The 23,891-nt window shown below is 48.7% G+C and overlaps 1 protein-coding gene across 2 annotated transcripts in view; it reads right to left on the bottom strand.

Moving 5' to 3' along the window:
• The window catches only part of C9H21orf58 (chromosome 9 C21orf58 homolog), a 352,196-nt gene that overhangs the window by 74,002 nt on the left and 254,303 nt on the right, over window positions 1-23,891 (bottom strand). The gene's annotated exons all lie outside the window — the stretch shown is intronic.

Below are 23,891 nucleotides of genomic sequence, written 5' to 3'. Positions count from 1 at the left end.
CAGCAATGCAGAAAGCGATGGGACGACCTGCGGATCCGCGTCCGTAGCATACTTTCTGCCAACCGAAACATTGCCACAGCTACCGGGGGAGGATCGGAATCACCCATCAAGCTGACCCCCTGGGAAGAAATCTGTGCCTCCACCATTGGAATGGAGACCATAGAGGGAGTCGGAGGGATGGAGAAAGGAGTGCAGACATCCGAAGAATCAGGTAGGTGGCCCAAATAAAACTATGCTAAAACCACAATGTCCAATCATGTGAAGTACCATGTGTCCACATAGTGCAACAGAAACAAATGTCCAGGAGAACGTCCACTTACATTGGCCTGATAGCGGACATTAAAAGTCAAATTAAATAAATAAATAATTAAAATTCCTAAAAACACCCTCTACACGTGCAGCAGGCACCCCCTAACTGCAGGCTGCAATACAACTGCACCCTCAATCCACACAAAAATGAAACTACCTCCAAGGCCCTGACCCAAATCACCCTCAGGTACCACCCCAATGCATGTGATACATTGCCATTCCAATTTCCACAGACCCATTAATAACGCTCGCCCTCCTTTACTCCACCACAGGGTCCGATTCAATCGACGAGCTCCAGGACACCCCTACCAGCACACCTGCAAAGAGGGCCAAGACCAACGGCCAAAGACCCTCCACCTCAGCTGCACGCATCAAGACACGGCTGCAGCACAAATCAAGTGGCAGCACACAGGAGGGGACTTCAACAGGCACCCCAGCAGCCAGCATGGCCACAACACCACCACCACCACAGGCCCCCCCAATGGATGCCACAGAAGGCACTGCTTCTGGTGGCAGCAGCACCATAGGTGACACTGCATTAATGGCAGCATGCTCCGACACAGAAAACGGTGATGTCGATGTTAGATCCATCCATGACCTGTCTCAATCCCCCTGTCTGTTCCATCCCGTACACCATGAGGATACCACGCAGGGGCACTCACAAGACGACGACTGGCCATCCCCCACAAGCCCTGTGTCAAGGCTACATGAGGTGATCAGCCCCTCTGTGACACCACCGCAAATGGCCATGGCCCAGCAGAGGCAACAGTCCCTCGACCAGGTGATCGAGCAACAGCAGCAACTGGCCACGCTCCTCAAGGAGCATGCTGATGAATGTGGGGGTACCAAGGCAGCCATAGAAACATGTACAGAGACACTAAGGGCAGAAATGGAGAGAAGCACCGAGAGCCTGAGATTACAAATGGAGAGAAGCACCGAGAGCCTGAGAGTACAAATGGAGAGAAGCACCGAGAGCCTGAGGGGGGAACTGCATGCAACGTCCAAAGACGTATGTGCTGAACTTGCCGCTGTGCGCCGTGTGCTCACTGAGCTCTCACAAACCCTCAGGGACATGCATGGACGTGAGCAGGCAGAGACATCATCCGTTGCAAGTTCCGTCCAGGGCAGCCCCCAACGTAGATCTGGGAGGAACCTGCGCTCCACAGGCAGGGGTGCCCCTGATACCCGGAGAGGGGGCTTGCAATAGCGACTGCCCACTGACAATGAGCATCTTTGGACACTGGTGTTCGGGGGGGAGGTAGGAGGGTGGAGGGGGTGTGTTGGGCTTACTTGGGTGGCGGGTCGATGGGGTGTGTAACACAATTTCACATATGCTATAAACATTTCACAATCATCCAATGAGATGTGTGGACATTGATCTTTGTGTACGAGGCCATCATAGGCGTACAGTCCATATTGTGCATGTTCCAGACACACACAGTGCCACAACTCCCGTGTCCATGTATCAACCACCAGGCGTGAGTGCTAGAAGCATGAATCTATGATAATCTGACGAATTTCACGGCCCTCCTGTGCCTCGCGGACTCCTTCAGGTTCTGCCACATCCCCACCCACATCATGACCATATTCTGGTGCTTGCAGTTCTGCGTCAGGGGGCATGGGCACATTTCTACGTATGCACATGTTGTGTAGCATGACACATGCCATGACCATCTTAGCAACCTTCTCATGGCGGTACAGGAGTGCCCCGCCAGACCTGCTGAGGCAGCGGAAACGACCCTTCAGTAGGCCGAATGCCTGTTCTATGACTACACGGGTACGTGAGTGGGCATGGTTGTAGTCCTCCTCATGCTGGTCCTGTGGGTTCCGGAGTGGTGTAAGGAGCCATCTCTTCAGTGGATACCCGGCATCACCTGTATGTGGACAATAAAGGATGTTTGAGGAATGACATTGCTACGTAAGCACCCCCCCCTTCCTGGCAGGTCATTGCCGCATCACATACCCCACATTATCATGCATGAAATGAGACTCACCGAGTAGCCAGGATCTGTTCCCTGCATGTCGCTCCATGTAGCGTGGTATTGTAGAGTTCCGTAAGACCATGGAATCATGGGTTGATCCAGGAAATCGGGCACAACAATGTGTAATGATCCCGTTTGAGTCACACACCATTTGTACATTAAGAGAATGATATTGTTTTCGGTTGCGGTACTGGGCCTCCATGGCATGTGGGACAACCAATTCCACATGGGTGCAGTCGATGGCACCAATGCAACCCGGTATGCCGTCAAGTGCATGGAATCCCACTTTTGTGTTCGTAATTTCCTGCTCCGAGCGTGGTAGAGAGATGTAGTCGTCTGCGTGCTTCAGGAGGGCATCGAGCACTTGCAATAGTGTCCGTGACAACAGTGGCTGTGAAATGCCATGCAACTGTCCGACTGTGTGCTGGTAGGTGCCTGTGGCCAGGAAGTGGAGTACAGACACCACCTTCAGTAGGGGTGGGATGGCGGTTGGGCTATCTATCATGCTGACAAGGTCAGCGTGTGTCATGTCCACAATGGCGGTTATGGTGTCCCGGTCCAAACGGTAGAGGGTGTGGATCTGCTCATCAGTGAGGTTGAACGGATGTGCTCGGAGGCGTGGGATTGCGGGCTGCCTGCGTGGTGGTAGTGGCTGTGCTGGTGGGCCTTGCTGGCCCTGCCTTGCCCTCCTCCTCCTCCTGCGTCTCCTCTGTGTGGCCGGTTGTTGTAGTAGTTGGTGTTCGTCTTCTTCTTGAAGTTGGAGTACTTGCAGTGCTATCAGGTCCCCCAGGGCCAACATCGCAAGTCCTGCCGGCAGCATTTTGGAGTGGGTGTGGTTGTGGGAGGGGGTTGGGTGTGCAATTTATGTGTTTCCAAGCTGTATAGCCTCCACCTGTGGTGATTCATTCCACCTGTGCAAGCTGCAATCCCCTTTGGGCGAGCACGTCCCGCACACAACGCTGCAAATCGACGCATGGCATCTTGCTATTACAATCATGTATTTCATCCCGATGGCAGTGAGATATCGCTTCATATGTTAATTCTGCTATGCTCCCATTGTTTCACATACTATATTTGCAGTCGGGAACAAACTTGTGAAGGGTCAGTGGAATGTAGTACTCGATTAACGGTGGACCCTCATGCAGCTCTGTACCGCGGTTCACCGACGGGCGGGGCGTCCCATTTGTGAGTGTAGCCAGTTGCCATTTTCACACACTGCCGCACTAAATGGATGGATTTGTGATTTCAAGTGGTCACAGATGCCTTTTCGACGTGATGTTGCAAATGAGGAATTCGAAGGACAGCGCTTTCGGTTTCCAGCTAGCGGCGAGGAGACGCCCACAGGTCTGACTGCAGATAGAAAGTTCTATTGTTTAATGTCCTTGGGACAGGGGCCATGCCGAGAATGCAATGATTGATATGAATAGTATGGGATGCGCAATAGCGTAGTGGAGGATGAGGCAGGACGTTCCCAAATACATGTTACTTCACAACACTAGAATTCCGGCCTGGAGCACAGTGGATTTTGCAGACTGCATTAGGCAAAGATTCAATGGAAATTTCTAATGTGATGTGAGTAAATAATCAGGCGTTTTAATACCGGGATGAGGGAATGATGTATGGATGCATGGACAGATGATTTAATAGAGAGTCTGCCATGTACATGGCTTTTTGGAATCTATCAACCTCCTCTGCGCTATGTGATGCAGGGCTGCCATAGTGGGACCATCGTCTATCTGCCCTTGTTGAACCCTCCCTGTCTCGACGCGCCTTCAAACACTTGTGTCTATGCACGTTACTAATCCCATCTAATGGATTCAGTTTTAACAGACGCATGCACACAAACACTCGTTTGTAATAGTGTTTTCACCTCGATTTATATAGTTATGATTCGCAAGTGATTATTGGGTGCGAAAAATCCTTTTGAGTGGGCTAGCATGCATATGGCTGTGGATTTAGTGTGATCTTTGAAGTGAGTAATTCAAATGGAGTTCTGATGCCCATACTATTCTTTTTCGTTTCATTTGGGTGACAGGTATCTCCTCCCCTTTTGCCGCTGCCATCTGTATGCCACTCCTGCAGATGGCTTTTACTCCCGACACCTGCTGCTTCGTGTTAATCAGTGGAGCACCATTACGATCTTATGGGACGATCGCCAATGGCCCACATGCCCTTACGCAGTACTAGTGGCTAGGAGCAACATTTCGAGCTTTCAGCTGGACTAGTGCCTACCTAATGGGACGGCCCTGCGGTTCTAGGCGCTTCCATGTTGCCTTTTTGAACGTGGATGTAGCCCCTGTGTACCATGGAGGAACAGGGCGTCACACAAGAAGAAGCTGGTCATTTATTGCGGATGCAGCCCACAATTATGAGATATGATTTGGAGTTCATGACCTAATAGCTGTATGGCCCGGGTGATTTTGTTGTGCATTAAATTTTGATTATGATATTGACCTTGTGGCGTTATTCTTTGCAAGTAATGTAGCATATTCCTATTTGTGGAGCGATGTATTGTGAGGAGATCTGCTTTGGGTTCGGCCTTCTGGGCATAGTTGCGTGGTACTGTACTGGGCGCGTTTGCCTACGAAGGCCAGTAAAGTCAGGGATAGGGGCTGCCATTATGACTGTTTTAATGATGTCATGCTCATGGGAGGGGGATTGGCTTTTGTGTAACAGATGCCGGTCGGCCAGGTGGATTGGTGGAATGATGTGATTTTCAGAATATGGCTGGTCACAGGTGCCTGTGTTTGCGTGCGTTTCTTGGAGGGTGACTGAGGTCATGTCCATTGGAATGGCTTCTGTATTCGTGCCATCTGTGCCCTGCTGCTCCCATTGGCCCCTCTTGAGATGTGCCTGGCTGCTCAGTCACTCTGCCAACTTGTGTGGTACATGCTTATGCTGCTGGTTGGTTTGTTTACTGGCTGGAGTACAGGGCTGGTGCAGTCTCACTCAGGATACTGCTTTGTATGTTGCCTTGCACTGGTGTCAAGCGATGGGGGGCCTGTTTTTGTTTGTCTCAGTTTTCAGTTCATGTTGCTGTACTTGGAGCTTCACATGCCTGTGCTGCATCAGTACGGCAATGGTGCCATGGCTAATATGGATGGCCACTCACAAGGCACTTGGAGCCCCTACATTCATTTGTTCGTTGGCATGCATGGGTGACTTGTACATTTGACTGGTTGCATTGTTTGACTTCATAGCACCTACGAGGAGTTGTGCAATGTGGCCAGGGAGTGGTGTACAGGCACTCAGTAGGGCCTTTTACGGTTGGTTTGCGATGCCGTACTTATCACCATGGCGGAATGGTAATTTCCGCCATGCTTGATGGCGTTAGGTACATGTCCGCTAGGGTCAGAATTCCCGTACCGTTGCGCCATGGTGGTCATTACGGTTTCGCAGTGCGCGCGTGCACGTACTTGGTGCAGTTAGCGTTGGCGTTCACTACGGTGTCGCTAATGGCATCGTACTTTACGGTGACGGGTCATAATCGCAACGGGCGGTATTCGATGGCGTTATTGCATTTCCGCCATCGTTTTTCGATTTCCGCCAGGGTCGTAATGAGGGCCAATGTGTTTAGTATTGAGCACTGATAGTGTTCCACGGTTAAAAAGTTGTTTGTTTTATGGTGATTTCATTAAAACGTTCACATCAAAGTAAAAAAACTAGGCCTTCCTTTAAAGATTTAAATTATGTAAATGTATATTAAATTCTTGAATCCATCATTTAATTAAAAATTCACATGTGTATTTCGCAATCAACGTCAAGGTCGACACGTGATTAATGCAACACACCCCTTTTCAGGATCCACTCAATCTTCTAACTTACATCTATATGGCTTGGGTTTCTGCCCCATCATCTAACTTAGAATGTGTTTTGATTTGTACTTGTAGAAGTTCTAATTTTTGTTTTTTTGTTTTATTGGTTAAACATATTTAAACCTTAAACATTAGTTCATTACTCCATTATTTCATTCTTTAGTTCATTTTCATTCAGTAGAACCATATCCATAGTTTGTTCCCTCAACTGCACCTTGTCCCATCAATTGGCCAGAGGTAGTTAATGAAGTAGTTATTTAAATAGTTATTTAAATAGATCTAGTTTGCCTACTTAGAATTAGAATGATCTCCAGGACCAATATCCTCTTCCTCTTGGTCCAAGTTTAATAGTTCAACAAATTTTAATGCGTCAAGGGTTCTGCCGACCTTATCAACGGTCAGGAGCAGTTCCCAGTATTCTTCTTCCGTCTCCTCAGTGATGTTGCTCGTGTAATTACCCAAGTAGTTCTCCCTTTTCGATTGCAAGGCCGAGCAGGATAGCATTACATGTCTGATAGTTTCAAGATGGTCTTTAGTTTTGCAGAATCTACAGTATGCAGTTGATTTTTCAATTTGCCTTCTTTTCCATTTTACCTCTCTGCAGTGCCAGATGTTAAGTCTGCAGCGCATCAACAGATCTCGGTGATGGTGAGATGGGAATTTCAGCAGGTAGGGTGGTAGCATATTCAAACCTTTTTTTTCCCAGACAATATTATGACATTGATTTCTTTTCAATCTTTGCTCCTGTGTTTCCTCCCAGTCCTTTTCCCGGATTGGATCTTTTGCCTTTATCTGGGTTTTCCTTTAGGGTGTCTTCTGAAAGGTTTGCCTGTTTCAAGCTAGCTTTGCATCTTCTTTTCCAATTTCGAATCATAGTATCCTCATTTGGTACTTCCCTCTGCATTAAGATTTCAAACGGCTTGGGTGTGTTGTCGAGGATACACTTTCTATACAAGGATAGGGTTTTCCAAAGAGCAATTGAAGCCACAGACTGAAGCCTGAGCTCTGTTCTTATGAGCTCCACATGTAGAGATGTCGGAAGCCATCTTTCGCTAAAAGTAGGCCTCACATATGTTCCAGACGTCCCATCTGAAGGCTAAGAGTGCTTCAGCACCATACGTGATGACGCCACCACTTTTTGCTTGAAAAAGGTTACTATTGGAGCTAGGGAAATTTTGCCATACCTGCGATGTAAGCAGATTCCTTGATTTGTCAGGGCCGTTAGTTTTTCCCGAATCAATGTATAATGTGCTTGTTCGTTACAATTTCTGTTTATCATTATCCCAAGATACATTGTGGTTTCCACTTCCTTCAGTTTTTCATTTTCCAGAGACCACGTCTGAGATTTTTCTGCAGATTTTCTTCCCTTGCCAGATCTCATGGTTAGGATCATGGATTTCTTGATGTTGATCTTCATACTGTTATCTTTTAGACTCAATCCGTTTTTGCAGGCCTATAGGCGTCTGGTCTACGAAAACCGCGACATCCGCATATAGCATCCACGGTATCACTCTTCCGTTTACCTTCGTCGGGAATGCACAAATCTGCTCTTGGGTAGTCTTCATGTCGGCCATATACAATACAAAGAGGAAGGGAGCTAACGCACATCCCTGTTTAATTCCCCTGGAGGTTTTAATCTCCCTAGATAGCCCTCCGTTTCCTGTAATTTGGACCTTGATTGAGGTATCAGTATATAGGGCTTGGATGGCTTCCAACAGGTCCTTTGGACATCCCCACATCTTCAATTTTGACCACAGACGTTCTCTATTTATTCCATCGAAAGCTTGTTCGAGGTTGATGAAAGCTAAATAGAGTTTTTTTCCCCTGCTAAAGTCTTGGCCTTCAGCAGGTTATTCAAAAACAAATTCAGAGCGGTACCTACTCCACTAACGAAGGCTGTTTGCCTTTCATCCAAGATTTTAGCCTGGGTGGCCCATTTTTTTAGATCCCTTAATAGAAGTGATGCAAATAGCTTGCCAATTGAATCTAGGAGCGCTATTGGCCTGTAATTCTTGGGGTTTCTCGATCTCCCTTCTTGTAGATCGGTACAATGTAAGCCTCCGTCCACGTGGTTGGTATTTGTCTAACTTTTTTAATTTGTTGGAATAGAGTATATATTAGATCAGCCCAGTCTTCACAATTTTCTTTCAGCAGCTTGTTGGAGATACTATCTGGGCCTGCTGCTCTGGAAGTACTGAGTTTCTTAATTAGAATTACGATGTCATCTCTATCAAATTCCAGTGCCCATGGTGTGTTATCGGGCCTCTCATTTATGATTTGTCCCTGGGTTTCTCCTTCATATAGTGCAGTATAGTGTTGGAACCAATTTTCCTCTGAAACTTGGTTAATTCCTATAGCCAATTGGTTACATTCCCTGTTGTTAAGTAAATTCTATGTACTTCTTGCATTATTTGTTGATATTGCGGCTAACATTTTCTCGGCATCCCTTTGCATTCTTAGATGACGAGTTGCACGCAGCCAATTTTTATAGTTTAGGCGACACCTCTTCAGTAGTTCAGGTTTCTCTATATGATTATCCTTTTTTATACATCTGAGCTCTGCTCTATATTGTTTTCGCCTAGCCACTAGCTGTTCATCATACGCATGTTTCTTTTTTATTTGCTTACTTTTGGTAGGGTCATACTTGACCTTGTAGGCTTCCAGTAGCCATTTCTACTCGACCACCTCCTCATCTTTGGTTATTGCATCTTTATAACCCTGCACCAATTTTGGGATTATCTGTTTTTTTAGTCTCAATCGGTTTCTTCCCCATGACACCTCAGTTTCCATTGATCTTTCACTCGTTATAGTAGACCTTATTTCCCAGGCGAGTTCAATGGCTAGCAGACAGTGGTCACTACTTGTTTGTTTAATTATTGTGAAGGACTTTATCCACTCCAACGTGTTTCCTCCAACAAAGCAGTAGTCCAGAGATGCTCCTGATTTTCCACTGTGCCATGTATTTGCTCCCAACAAGTCTCCTTTTGTCTGGCCGTTTAACATCTTCATCTCACGAATTCTCATTTCCTTCATCCATGTTTTATCCTTTCCTAGTAGTTGTTCTGTTTCTTTAATTTTACCCTCTTTGTCCAGCAATTTGATGTTTAGGTCACCATTTAATAGTATCAGCTGATCTTTCTCCTCCGACATGGATTTATCAATTTACGGTCATAATTGATTTTAAGTAGCTCACTGGTCCTGTCATATTTTCACTCCAATAGGTATTTATCAGAATCATTTGTATCGCAGTTTTCATGTCATCTGCTTCAAGTCTTATTTTGAGTATTTGCACGTGTGGATTAGGTGTGTGGTGTTCTAACACTTTTAGTGGACTGTCCAGTTTCTTTAGTATCATGACGCCTCCAAATGGTCTTCCCTTTGGTCCCTTTCTGGCCGGGTTTATGTACACTTCATAGCCCTCACACGTTGGAGGTTCTCGTAGCCATGATTCTTGAATTTAAATGAGATCATATTAGGCCAAAAAGGAACTGTCTTTAGAGAGCAGATGTTTAAATCCTCTAGTGTTCCATGAGTCACAGAGGACCGGCTTCTGCTGGCTTTCCTTACTCTATTGTTTCTTCTTAGAGATTAAGGCGTTTGCCATTCATGACCAATCCTTTTCGTTGTTGTCTACTTTATTTGGCTTGCTTTTTATCCTCTTTGGGTTTTCCGAATAGTCCACTGTGAACCTCAAGGTTTTCATTGCCTCATAGCTTTTTTTTGTTGTTGCAGGGTTTCTTTTTTGATTTTTCCCCCCTTCTTTTCCTTTTTCGACCTTTTCCAATGGTGTCTCAGCAACTGATTTCATTTTTGTATGCTTTTTTTCTGTCGCTTTGTCTTTGTTATATACTGGAATCACGTCTTTCAATTCTTTTCTTTGTTCTGTTGCTGGTTTTTCTTCCTTTTGCTTAAAGTCATCGTCAAAATCCTCCAACCAAAATCCCCTTTTTTTTAGGGTGTCACTCGCCGCCAGGAATTTCTGTTTGGTCTTATTGGAAGACAGATGTAGAATGACTTGGTCCATCCTCTGTTCCTTCGGGAATTCAACTATTTTTATATCTTCAGTTGATATCGTATGAAGTTGCAAAACTTGATTGCAGAGCTCCATCACGTAGCTCCTATTTAGTACCACCCTTTTGGGTCCATTTGCAGCGGTTTCTAGTTTCAGAAAGCACCCTTTAAATAGAATGGATTTCTTTGGAAGTGGTAGAGGCAACACTTCACTTTTCTTAGCTTCAATATGCTTATTATCTTTTGTCTCGTTTTTTGGTTTTGGACTGGGGCTATCCTGTCTCTTTCGTTCTTTCATCCCTTTGTTGTCCTGTTTTTTTCTTTTTTGTTCCAGGGTTCTGAATTCGACAGGTTCCTTTTCTGTGTCAGGTTCTCTTATGAATGGCTCCGATCTTCTTCCTGGATTCCCCATATTTATCGTGACAGTCTCTCGTTGAGGCTTCAATTTCTTATGATCCTTAGAATTTGAGATTGTATCTGTGGTATCCCAGTTGTCTATGGTTTGCTATTCTGATAGACTGATACTTTTCCAATCTTCTTCGTCGCTGTTATTATCCATCAGCTCAATTAAATCACTCAGATTTGCTGGCTGTTCCTGATCATCCCGTTTCTCTGCATTTTCGGGATCTTTTATCTCGCTCACCTCAATATAGGACAGCTCACTCATCCTCAGTTCTCTTCTAGGCTTCTTTGCACACTGAATATTTTCTCTTCTCGGCGGCGTTCTTAAATTCTTCAGAAATGCCCTTGATCCATTGACTTTGCGTTTGAGGGCTTCAGTTTTAGATTTTTGTTCCCTTTTCGTTCGGTTTTCTTGTTGCCTCTTTTTCCTTTGGCTGGACATGATCTTTAGGCGTGGCCCCTGCAAAGATCGCAAAGGAAGATCGTTCCGGTTGGGTTAAGGTCGACTGGTTATTTGCGCACCCCACTCCCTTTTTCCCAGAGGGGATCAGAATCACATCGTCCAATTGTGACTCCTTTTGTTTGGAGGGGGCATTTGCGCCCTGTTTCAATTTCATTGGACCTTTCCCTTCTTTGAGTTTTGTTTCTGACAGCTCTCCATCGTTCCACGGTTTATGGACACTTCTCATCCATTTGCAGTCCTCTAAGACTGCTTCCATCAGCAGGGATTTGTCGGTTGCATCTCTTCTTGCTAGATCGCTGAGGTGACTCTGCCTAAGTTGGGTTAGTTCTGCTTCCTTGTTTATTCGTATACTTATACTCTGCAGAGAGGACTCCATCAGGACGTGTGTCTCTTTTATTTGGATATTGCTATTAGTCACCTCTTGTACAGAGTCTTTAATTGCCTCGTATAATTTTAAGAAGGGGACCAATGTAATATTTAACGAAGCCATGATCACTTTTTCGATATGCTCCATATCCTTTTCTCTTCCAAGTTTACAGGCTTCAGTTATTGCCCGTTGGATTTGATCATTTCCTGATTCTCTTGAGCGCATATAGGCTTCTTCTGAGGTTAAAGAGCTGGTCATAGGCCTTGCTGTCTGTTCCTCACCAGCTGCTCCTTTTGGAGTTAAATCTTTCACGGTATCGCCTGATAAGAGTATGTTTCTCTCCTCGGAGATTAGTGTTTGGGTCTCTTTCATTGCGGTTTTATTTTCTTGCCACTTAATCGATGATGTAATCAAATCCTCGGGCAGAAAGGATCTCCCTGCTGCTTGTTCTTTGTCCAAAGCTGCCATTTTCTCGTTTATCAGGCAAAAACTCTTTCTTTTCTCTCTCTCTATTTTTCCCGTCAGTATAGTTAAGTCTTGCATGATTTTATTTGCAAGACTTGAATTACTCAGATTCGCAGGTATTGGGTCTGAGATTTCCTTGGTAATACTTTTTCCTAAAGAAGTCGTCCTCTCCAATTGGGTCCTGGCATAGTCTCCGTCATATCCAAGGGTATGACCTGTTTTATTTATTTCATAAGGAGGCTTTGCAGTTGTTAGAGCTTCCTCAATTCGGATACAATCTTGATTTCTTTTTCCCAAGAAACCATGGCTTGCATAATCTTCCCTATAAGGTTGAAAGATATCAAGTGGTCCTCGGGCTGTCTCTCTGAGGGCAGTATGTTGTGTCTTTTTTCTCCGGATGGTGGACTCCTGTAAGGCTTCTTCCATTTGCCCCAAATCTATCGCGTCCCATTGACCTCCATGTTCCCATGATACATCTAATGGTTGATGTTCGGTTGTGGGACTTTCTGTAACGCAGCTGGGATCTTGTATAGCTAGCTTTAGCATTTCTTTTGGTCTCGAATCTGTTGTCACCTCAGGTGGGTGTTCGTGTAGGGCAGCCCATTCCCCATCATGGGAGGGTATGGTCGATTTTGAATTTCCGGTTAAGTCACCATCATTCTTATTAGGGAGGTGCTGCTCTTCGCTGGGGCTGGCCATGGTTGAATCCGTGCTATGCAGATTCTCCCTCGCCCCAGATTCTGATCCTGTCTCCATGGCCTCACCTTCAGTGACTGTTCTCTGATTATTTCGAGTTTTTCCAAGTATGTTTGCTGACAATAAACTAGGCTTCCTTGGTCGACCTTCAGACTCTTTCACTGGGATAGGATCATCTCTTATTACAATTACATTTGATTCACTGACTGTTCCGCCGCTTCTTCCTGGCAAGTGTCTTCTACGGCCGACTCAGGTATTATAGGTACTGAGGGTGATTGTTTTGAGATTTCTATTACCGTAGGGATGGTACAAGCCATGGGTAGCTCAGGCGAGTTAGGGGCCAGCCGCAAATTGCTGACCTTTCCCGCCAACGGCAGTTGATTTGTCATTTCTGTGTCCATCTGGCTAGCTCCCACTGATAAACTCTTTCGTTTTTTTGTACAAAAGGGTAAGCGGCTCTGTCTTAACGTTGCAGTTTTCTGTACAGGCTCCGGGCTCCCATTTACCTCTGGGAGGGATATAAATCTTTGCCTAACCTGCAAACGGGTTCGCAAGCCCGTTTCTTGTAGATCCATGATGGCAGGAACTGACTTCATTTTAACCGGGGCCTCCTCGTTGTACTTTGTATCAGACGTTATTGGCAGCCAACTGGGTAGAGTTCCCCGCAAGCTCACAGCAAGCAGCCAACCAGCTTAACTGCTGATTCACTCCACCAAAACGATGCCCTTTGCGCGCCGGGTTTAGCGCCGCAAGGGTGCCTGGCTGCAGAATTTGTATCACTTCCTGTAGGCGTCACTGGGGGCGGGCACGGGGGCGGAGCCAACTAGCGCTATGGCGCTCTCTCCTGTTCCGCGTCCTCCAAGCTGCCAGCCGCGTGTCCCACAGCACCTCCAAAGTCCTCCAGATGCTAGCAGAGGGCAGGTGAGGGAGGTCGCAGCCACAGCTTAACAGCTGATTCACTCCACCAAAACGATGCCCTTTGCGCGCCGGGCTTAGCGCCGCAAGGGTGCCTGGCTGCAGAATTTGTATCACTTCTTGTAGGCGTCACTTGGGGGCGGGCAGGGGGCGGAACAAACTAGCGCTACAGCGCTCTCTCCTGTTCCGCGTCCTCCAAGCTGCCAGCCGCGTGTCCCACAGCACCTCCAAAGTCCTCCAGATGCTAGCAGAGGGCAGGTGAGGGGGGTCGCAGCCACAGTTTAACAGCTGATTCACTCCACCAAAACGATGCTTTTTGCGCGCCGGGCTTAGCGCCACAAGGGTGCCTGGCTGCAGAATTTGTATCACTTCCTGTAGGCGTCACTGGGGTGGGCAGGGGGTGGAGCCAACTAGCGCTACGGCGCTCTCTCCTGTTCCACGTCCTCCAAGCTGCCAGCCGCGTGTCCCATAGCACCTCCAAAGTCCTCCAGATGCTAGCAGAGGGCAGGTGAGGGGGGTCGCAGCCACAGCTTAACAGCTGATTCACGCCACCAAAACGATGCCCTTTGCACGCCGGGCTTAGCGCCGCAAGGGTGCCTGGCTGCATAATTTGTATCACCTCCTGTAGGCATCACTAGGGGCGGGCAGGGGGCGGAGCCAACTAGCGCTACGGCGCTCTCTCCTGTTCCGCGTCCTCCAAGGAGCCAGCCGCGTGTCCCACAGCACCTCCAAAGTCCTCCAGATGCTAGCAGAGGGCAGGTGAGGGGGGTCACAGCCACAGCTTAACAGCTGATTCACTCCACCAAAACAATGCCCTTTGAGCGCCAGGCTTAGCGCCGCAAGGGTGCCTGGCTGCAGAATTTGTATCACTTCCTGTAGGCGTCACTGGGGGCGGGCAATGGGGCGGAGCCAACTAGCGCTACAGCGCTCTCTCCTGTTCTGCGTCCTCCAAGCTGCCAGCCGCGTGTCCCACAGCACCTCCAAAGTCCTCCAGATGCTAGCAGAGGGCAGGTGAGGGGGGTCAAAGCCACAGCTTAACAGCTGATTTACTCCTCCTGACTCATCACAGTTCTTACGGCCCACCGTCTTCTCCCTGCTGGCGAATAGCCACTATGCTTAATTTGTAAATAAATATCAGGGCACACATATTTGCCAGGCCTTGAGCGTGCCCGCTGCGTGCCCCTGACTGCAAAGACTCAGGGAAGCCAGAGTTCTACTGAATCTGACACATATACATTTGCCTGCCAGCCTGGCTGCTGAACGAGTGAGCTGCACATGGTACCATGGCTGTACACACCACACGCCAACCCACCCACCCTTCTGCATCAGCGCTGCTAGTAAGCGGGCCGACAAGGGCAGTGTGATGGCATGAACAGCACGAGCGCCCATCACTGGCATCTTATGCCCCATTGTTGTTCATGAAATGTGAGAAGTAGCACACCAACGCTGGTGTGGCTCACATTGTTGTTATTTGTGCGACTAAGACTGAATGACAGTTACAAAAATTAAGTAGCTAAAGCACAACATCATGATTGATTTTATTTTGAGACAATAGGTGCCAGTGCTCAGAAATAAGTGCTGGAGCACGTGCTGGCTAATACCCCAACAAACGATCATTGATAGCACCCATTATGATTGAAAACTCAGGACAAGGCATGGAAGAGCGTGGGGGCAGGGGGGTTAGAGTTGTCTGCAACCTGTGGCTCAGATGATTTGGACTAAACGCCCATGGCCCCTCTTCATTGACTTTGACGGTTAGAGTTTACTGCAGTTGCCGTCCAAAACATCTGGAGAGCCAAAGATTGTAGACCCCAAATAAAGGGTCAGAAAAATCAAAATCGACAATTGTTTGGGAAAGTATACTGGGAACGCAGTCTGCCCTCATATAGTAACGACTGTGATGTGCTAGGTGGACTAAGAGTATTAGTGATTACCATACGTAATCTGCCATCAAGATACAAGTGTACTATGTCTAAAACACATGCTAAGGACTTAAGTCTCCTGCAAGCACCTGTCTCACTTGATCAGAAATTAAAATAGTTGCTTCTGTGGTAAAATGACAGTCGTTTGCATGTTGGTCCTCTTTTTATTTCCATGAATATAAGGTTTTAATTACCAAATACCACTACTAAAGTAAGAAGAGAAAACACACCAATGTACCAAGCAGAATGGAAACAAAATATGCTCTTAAAAGCATCATTCAACACATCTCTCAGAGGAGTCTTCCTGGCAGCAACCTAGAGTGTACAAAACAAAGAAGTTCTAATGAAATTATTGTATAACATGTGATAACGGTACAACAATGTGCATGCCATTAAAAAAATCGCTGACAAATTATATGGAAGTGCTTGGTAGAGCAATCTGTCTAGTTCAATATTTTTGAAAACATATTAAAATAGATGGGGTTACTAAGCACACTGGGTAGTACACATTTGATGGTTAGACCGTTGCTGGCTCCTTAAGGTTTGATTATTTTAATGTATTTTTTTTATTAAATGTATATGGCTAATCTGGGGCGCGGCCCGGTGCAATATGGCCGCAAGTTAGGGAGCTCCCAAGAAAACGGGGACGGAATCGCAGAAAGAACGCGATGCGGCACAAAGACATGCCTCCTAACATGAATTCTGCTCAATAAAACTTTGACGGAATCCAGACGACAATCGCTGAGGGCAGTTTGGTGCCTGCACTCCTGCGATATGGACCAGCGGCCTCCCAGCAAGCAGGGCCACAATGCAAGCCTGCCAAAACTCGGCGCCATCCCCCAGAGGTGGAGACCGCAACAGCCGGAGCGCTTCACGGCTCCGATCCACGGCAGGACTGGTGAAGGGGGGCCCCGGCATCCAGTGAGCAGGACCGGGGGCCCTCTGCCCTACACCACCCTTGGACATGCGGCCCCCAACACGCAGTCACCGGAGCGGAGGGGCCAGGCAGGCACATGCCAAAGTGTCTCGCTGCCGGCGGTAGGGAGATGCACGTCTGGGCTCCTTCAGTATCTCCCTAAGCCCTGCTGGCCTGCAACACACGCCAGCCTCCTGGTCGGTGGGCGTCCTCCCTCCCCGCATCAAGCTGCAGCGTGCCCCACCAGCCTGCCAGAGCCGAGCCTAGAGACACAGCAGAGACAAGACGGAGACACACGCACAAGGTGAGAGGGACCGGGGGGCGCGCAGCAGCCATCACAGCCCTGCAGTCCACCCCTCAGGGCCCTATTACGAACTACTACTGCACAGTGGGGCAAGCCCCACAACCCCAGGGAAGTGGGCCAGAAAAGCACCTAGAACTCCGCTGGCACACCCCAGCAGGAGACGGGAGGACTGATCAGCAGAGCATCCCTCACACGCAACCATCCCGTAGGAGCTGAGCCCCCAGCGCACAGCCCAGGCAGAGCAGGGGCGTACCAAGCTATACACGCATGGACCCGGGCACCCACCCCCCCCAGTAACAAGGGGTCAAACACAGCGGGATACTCCACAATAGCCACCACGAAAAGGGAAACCTCCACTCGGCACGGAAGAAGGGCATCAGACTTTCCTCCCAGCCCAACCAACTCTGGGGAGGGGACCACCCCCCTCGACACGACCCAGGCAGAGGGGGGGCACGACAAGGTGTGCGCACGGAGATCCAGACACCGCACCTCTGCCGCGGGGCAAACACTGCATCACGCAGCCTCGCAGCCAAACGGATATAGAGAGCCGCCCGTGCAAAATGGCTGAAGGGCATCTCACCCCCGTCCCAACCAACCACAAGGGGTGGACCCCCCTCAGAGCCTGAACAGTAAAGGGGCAAGCCAAGGTACATCACACGCCAGTGGACATGGAACGACACACTGCCCCGCAACCACACCAAAAGGAAAGACGCTAGCGTACAGCGGGCCACCCACATCTAGCAGATCGGCCCCCCCAAGGCAATGCCCTAAGCCCGCGATGGGCCAGACACCAAGACCTATCTCACATAAAAGATAGAAGAAAGCTGAAGCCGGACAATCTCACGGCCCACCACATCTGCCCGTAACTGGGGGGATGCCACAAAGAGACCCAGTCGGCACCGACAGACACCATCACACCAGCGGGGATTGAGCTCCTCGCTAACGCTGGACCTATAAGCCCTCTATACCCCCAAACCCCACAAGCAAACCCAAGCAGGCGGGGTGCGGGCAAGAAGAACATATACAAGAATAAACGCTTTGCAGACTGGGCCAGCTACAAGAGGCGGAGCAGGCGCAGCACGTCGCCCGGGCATGCAAAAAGGGACTCGCGCCCCTCCAACGGCAGAGCCCCCAGTCGCCCCCACCCAACCAAGGAGGTCCAACCGCAATAAAGCAGAGATGGATGTACAAACGCACTACAAACCATTGGGCAGAGGACGCAGGAAACAAACGATACTGTACTGGACATCAAACGTGACCTGCAAGAAGTCCAATTCCGCTTGACAGCTCAAGCCGAGCGCATCACGGACAACAAGCAGCTGATCAGCGCACTGGGAGACAATTGTACCTCCAACGAAACTGAGCTCAACGGGGTCATAAGGGAGGTTCAGAGACTGGGGAGAAAATAGATGACCAAGAAAATCGCTCCCGTCGGAACAATCTACGGGTGGTGGGACTACCTGAAAATGTGGAAGGGGCAAGCCTGGAGACATTCATGTAAGGCTTTCTCAAAATAGAAAACCCAGAGGATATTACAATCGAGAGAATCCACAGGCCGCCCATCCCCAAACCCCTGCCAGACCAGCGACCAAGGATAGTGACCATGCGCCTGCTTAATTTCCAGCACAAGATGCTAATCCTCGAAGCATACAGAGCTGTCGGCCCTATCAAAATAGGCCCCGTGGACATTCGTATATACAACGATTACTCACTGGAGGTCTCGAGGCGCCGGAAAGAATTCATCCCGGTATTCGAGGCCCTGAAAGATTCAGGCTTCCACCATTACTTAAAATTCCCTGCTACCTAGTGTATCCAAATTGATAGACAATGGCATAGCTTCGAGGATCCAGATGCCACTTGGCGCTTCCTTCAACAGAGGGAGATTACTAAAACAGATATGGAACTACCCCAGATAGAGCCCCGCCAACTTGACTGCCGTCGACCCACCAGCCCGGATAGGGCTCACGCAAGCGGGAAATGGCACAAGACCAACAGACGTCCAAAGGGATGGGGTCCTAAGCGATGACTGAATAATCCTGCCTCAGTGACCCACGCATGCTTATTATGGCCAACGGACTTGGACCCGACCCGGGCCTAAATCCGAAACGGTACTTTGGATCATCGCAGTCATCGCAGACTTATAAACACACCTAAGCAGCCGTACGCTTCACGCTTTTGAAGCCGTCCCCGGCTAGAACTGTCAAGCCACTGGCCCAGTTGGCCAGCAAGGCAGCGACAAACACCCGACAACGGGTGGGACTCAGGGGTGGAGGGACATCAGGGCTATCGGGTCCTCCTCACCCCGGGTCAGGGCACAAATGCCTACTGTTGGGGTTAGGCCGTGGGTTAGGCCGACCCAACGTTCGGAACTCTAGGTTTGGTTAACAGTTAGTATTGACTCATGTTGGAGTAACTTTAAGGTGCTCACTCTCCGGAAGTATCAATGGTGCCCGCACGTCATAGCCCTCATTCCTCGCCACGTGCAGAGAAATAGCAAACAGACACATAGCGGACTACACACACCAACTCACATACCCCATGGCACTCACTATCCGCCTGCTGATGCTTAACATCCAAGGGTTGGGGCACCCCATCAAACGCAGAAGGATGCTGAATAGCATGAGGGACCTTCAAGGGGACATAATCTTCCTCCAGGAAACACATCTAGGAGATAGCGAGTCAGCAAAACTACAGAGAGGGTGGGTGGGCACAGCTTTCCACTCCCCATGCCATGCAAAAAGGGGGGTTTCAATGCTGATCAACAAGCGGGTACCCTTTCAGACTAAACACACAATAGCTGACAAAGAGGGCAGGTACATACTCGCCCAGGGACACATATTCCAATACACGGTCACCCTCCTAAATGTGTACGTGCCCACATCAGACTCTCCAAACTTCTTCATGCAGATGTTTGCGTCCTGCGTGCAATATTTGGGGAACCTCACTTTCATAGGAGGAGACCTAAACTTTACCATAGACCCACACTTAGATCGCCTCGGGGACACAACAGGGAACCCCAACCCGCTTAAGAAATGGACCGCCTTAACGACACTGCTGCAGGACCTGCACATGATAGACACATGGAGAGACACACATGGGCAGAAACAAGACTACACATTTTACTCACACCCGCACGACTGCTATTCTCGACTCGATCACTGGCTTATCCCAGCAACCGCTCGATACCATGTGAAAGAATACACGATTCTGCCGTCCACTCTCTCAGACCATGCGCCAGTTAGCCTAACAATTACCCTCCCTGACACCCAACACCAATCACTCCCTTGGCGGCTCAACCTATGCATGCTCCAATACCCCGACCTAGTGGGAAAATTGGCACAAGAAACCGGGCGATTCTGGGACTCAAATCTAGACCACGGCTACTCCACTCACAAGTGCTGGGACGCTTATAAAGCATACTTGAGGGGACACTGCATTTCGAGCTGGGCACACAAACGCAAATCATGGGGAGAAGATACCACACGCCTCACGGAAGAACTATCCAAGGTAGAGACTGTCCACAAAAAAACAGAAGTAAACCTCTACAACCCATACTGAACAAACTCTGGGTCAAAATAGCTCAGCTTACAGCCAACAGGGCCCAAAAATAATTTACCAGCTAGTCCCAGGCGTATTATTTGGAAAATGACAGGCCCCTCAGGTCCATGGCCCTAGCTCTGAAGCAAAGGCAAGCCGCACAAGCAATAGTCTCCATACAGGACAAAGAAGGTAAACAGCTCCATGGGAACGTGCAGATTAACGCCAGGTTCAGAGAGTTCTACCAGGAGCTATACACGGCCTCAGACACCACCCCAACCAGCGAACTAGACGCCTTCCTAGACTCCATACAGATACCCAAAATCCCTAAAGACCAGGAGCCCGCCCTCGGCGCCCGCATCATATCCGCAGAAATTGCCAACGCAATCGGCGCATTATCCTCGGGTAAGGCCGCCGGACCTGACAGGATCCCAACAGACCTGTATAAAGAATTAGTGGAGGACCTGGTGCCTCGCCTAGAAGTATTCAGCGTGGCAGCATCCCTAGGTCACCAGCCCCACTCGATGCTCGCCGCAAACGTCATTGTATTCCACAAAGGGGGGAGGGACCTGACCTTATGCGGCTCATACAGGGCCATTTCCCTCATAAATGCGGACGCCAAAATCCTAGCGAAATGCCTTTGCTAAGCGCATAGAAAACAGCCTCCCAAGCATCATCCACAGAGATCTCTCGAGTGACAATATCAGAAGGCTGCTGCACCTCATTTCGGGGAGAGAGACCCAGAGGACCTGCCCCTAGCAGTCAACGCTGAAAAGGCCCTCAGTAAGGTTCAATGGGAATTCCTGTTCAGGGTATTGCCCCGCTATGGTTTCCCCCCCCCCACCTCATCCAAATGATAAGACTCCTATACACGCGCCCCACAGCTGCCGTAGTAACCAATGGCACTATCTCACCGGCATTCGAGCTCCAGTCGGGCACACGCCAAGGATGCCCGTTATCACCACTTTTATACGGCCTCTCCATAGAGCCAATCGCAATCAAGCGCCGGGACGATGAGGGCTGGACGGGAATCGTCCTCGGATGAGAGGAACATCGTCTATCTCTGTACACTGACAACATGCGCAGCAACAATCCCAAAGCCCTCCCGTACATCTCCACACTACTTAGACGGATCGGCCCGATGGCAGGGTACAAAATAAACTTCAGCAAATCGGAGGTGATGCCGTTGAGGCCAGACATCCCCTGGGACCCACGGGGGGTAGCCCCCTTTGTCCTGGAGAGTCAACACATCAAATATCTCGGTATCCATATCAGCGCCTCACTGGGGGACCTCAGGGACCTCAACTATCCCCAAAAAATATCGGGGGTGTGCCGGGATCTCCATAGGTGGGACACACTAAACCTCTCCCTTATTAGGTGGATAAACGCCCTTAAGATGAACTCATTCCCCAAACTCACATTCATCGCAATGATGATCCCAGTTAGCCCATCGCCCGCCTCACTTAAGGAGTTGGATAAGGCAATATTCAAATTCATCTGGAGAGGGAAAAAGGCGAGAGTTCGACTTCCAATCCTCCAAGCCACTAAACGGAACTGCGGACTCGCTGCCCCCGCGCTGAAGGCGTACCACCAGGCGGCGCAAGTGTGCTGGGTGAAACGCTGGCTGGACACATCAGAACACTCCAGCTGGAGGATTATGGAGATCGCACTGATGAAACCTCTAACCCCAATCGAAATAATGGTCACCCCTCCTAAGAAACTTCCACCTAGCATAAAGACGCCCCCCATACTCGGGCCCACGCTCACCCAGTGGTGCAAGTTAAGGGCACCACAAGGGGTTCAAACCAGACTGGCACCACCCTGGTCTAGTATAAGGGCGGTAATAGCCAGCGAACACGCAGGCACACTTCACCCCAAGCAAGATCACAAATGGGCCGAGGTCAGGATAATGGACATACAGGAAGGGGCAACGCTGCTACGATTCCAAGACGCACGCTCCAAATTGGGCTTGGGACAGGGCGACTGTCTCACATATCACAGCATATGCACCATGCTGAGGCACCACACCGATCTATCCCAAGAAGAGGGGACTCCCCCCCCCCCTGCGAGAGAGAGATGGAGCGTTTCCTTAACCACTTCCCGTGCATTTGCACTTTCTATCAAATGGCTATCCCAAATAACCAGGGCCGGATCAATGCACTCACAGGCATATGGTTCGAAGACCTGGGAGTCCAAATTGAAGCGACAGATATCAAAGAGTATTTTGCTGCTATTCCCAAAATCCTCGTCAACATCAGAAACAGAGAGATCCAGTATAAAATCGTGCAGCGGCTGTACCACACACCCTCCACTCTGCATCGGATGGGGATCTCTCAACAAACAAATGCTGGAGAGGGTGCGACTCACAGGGCACGATAGGACTCTAGCTGGAATTGCCCAAAATTAGCTCGATACTGGAGGGACATGCATAACCAGAACAGGGAAATTAGGGGGATTACCATCACACTTGCGCCGGAGAAGATGCTCCTTGGGGGGGACGCGGATACCTGGAATCCGGAACCACTCACACGTAAACTGATAGGTCTAATACTCTTCACGGCTACGAAACTACTTATTATCCACTGGAAAGCCAACGGCCCCCCAACCACTGCTGCGCGCACCACACTCCTGGCGAAAACATGCAGGTTAGAATATGCGGCTCTCATGCGGCAACAACCCAGGAACCCTCTAAGTGCAGCAAGAGCCCTTAAACTTAAAGCACTCTTTGAGCCATACATGTAAACATAGCGACAGGGGGTGCCCCTCGGCCTTCATCCATATCCAACGAACATGCTACACTCCTCTGCAAGAGACAAGGCTGCGCACTGTCAGGACATAGGCATCCAAGGCACTGTAAGCAGTACCCTTCAAGCAATGGGCATACTAAAGCACTGGAAGAGCAGCACAACATTAGAAGGGGGAGGCAGGTAGGGGGAATGGTTAGTTAGTTGTTGTTACAGTGGTTTAAGTTGTAATTACAAATGCAATCAGATGACAGGCGTCTGACTGAAACATCTAAGTCAGTACAAAGTTGGGCAGCGCAGTGTTATGGCCCGCATATGAACATTGATTTTTCTCTACATGTAACTGCTCGTTAATTGTACCTAACTACAAAATGCCAATAAACAGATTATACAAAAAAAAATGTATATGGCTAATCTTAGCCTTTTATGTACACCAAAAAAAAAGGAAGAATAGAAAGACAATCAATCAATCATATACAATGTTTAATCACATTTAAAAAACTCCAACAAATTCATCATAATAACCATAATCATGATACACATATAAGCCTTTCCAACTCCGTCTTTCTTCTTAGATCAGAATTGTGGATAAACTAAAATTACAATACGAGATAGATCAGATGATAAAATAAACTAACCTAAAAGGCCCTGAACACTCATAAAGACAGAGGGGTTCATGTTTTTATCGCTGAGCAGCTTTTATCACTGAGCAACTTTTCTTTTGGCCTCTCCCAAATGTATAAGGCAACAGCTACTACAGCTAACAGTTCAGCGCAGTATAACATCGACCAAAATTGGTCTTTGCTTTATCCCGATAGTGTACAAAACAACCTGTAACCCCTTTTTCGTAACAAGCACTTGAGACCCTACATCCAGTTAAAACATGCCTACAAGTCTCCACCTCTGGATCACAGAGACGGCAAAGTCGCAGATCACGAGGTCCTTGTATCCAAGCCCCAGTGGATTCATGTACAGGCAGAATGTTTAGGCGCTTACAAAGTATACATTTGTGAGATAAGTGCAGGGTTCATATGGGGTGACAG

This window comes from Ambystoma mexicanum, chromosome 9 (assembly GCF_040938575.1).
Source record: "Ambystoma mexicanum isolate Mex_15411 chromosome 9, UKY_AmexF1_1, whole genome shotgun sequence".
Taxonomy (NCBI): domain Eukaryota; kingdom Metazoa; phylum Chordata; class Amphibia; order Caudata; family Ambystomatidae; genus Ambystoma; species Ambystoma mexicanum.
This window is presented reverse-complemented; position numbering and strand designations above follow the sequence as displayed.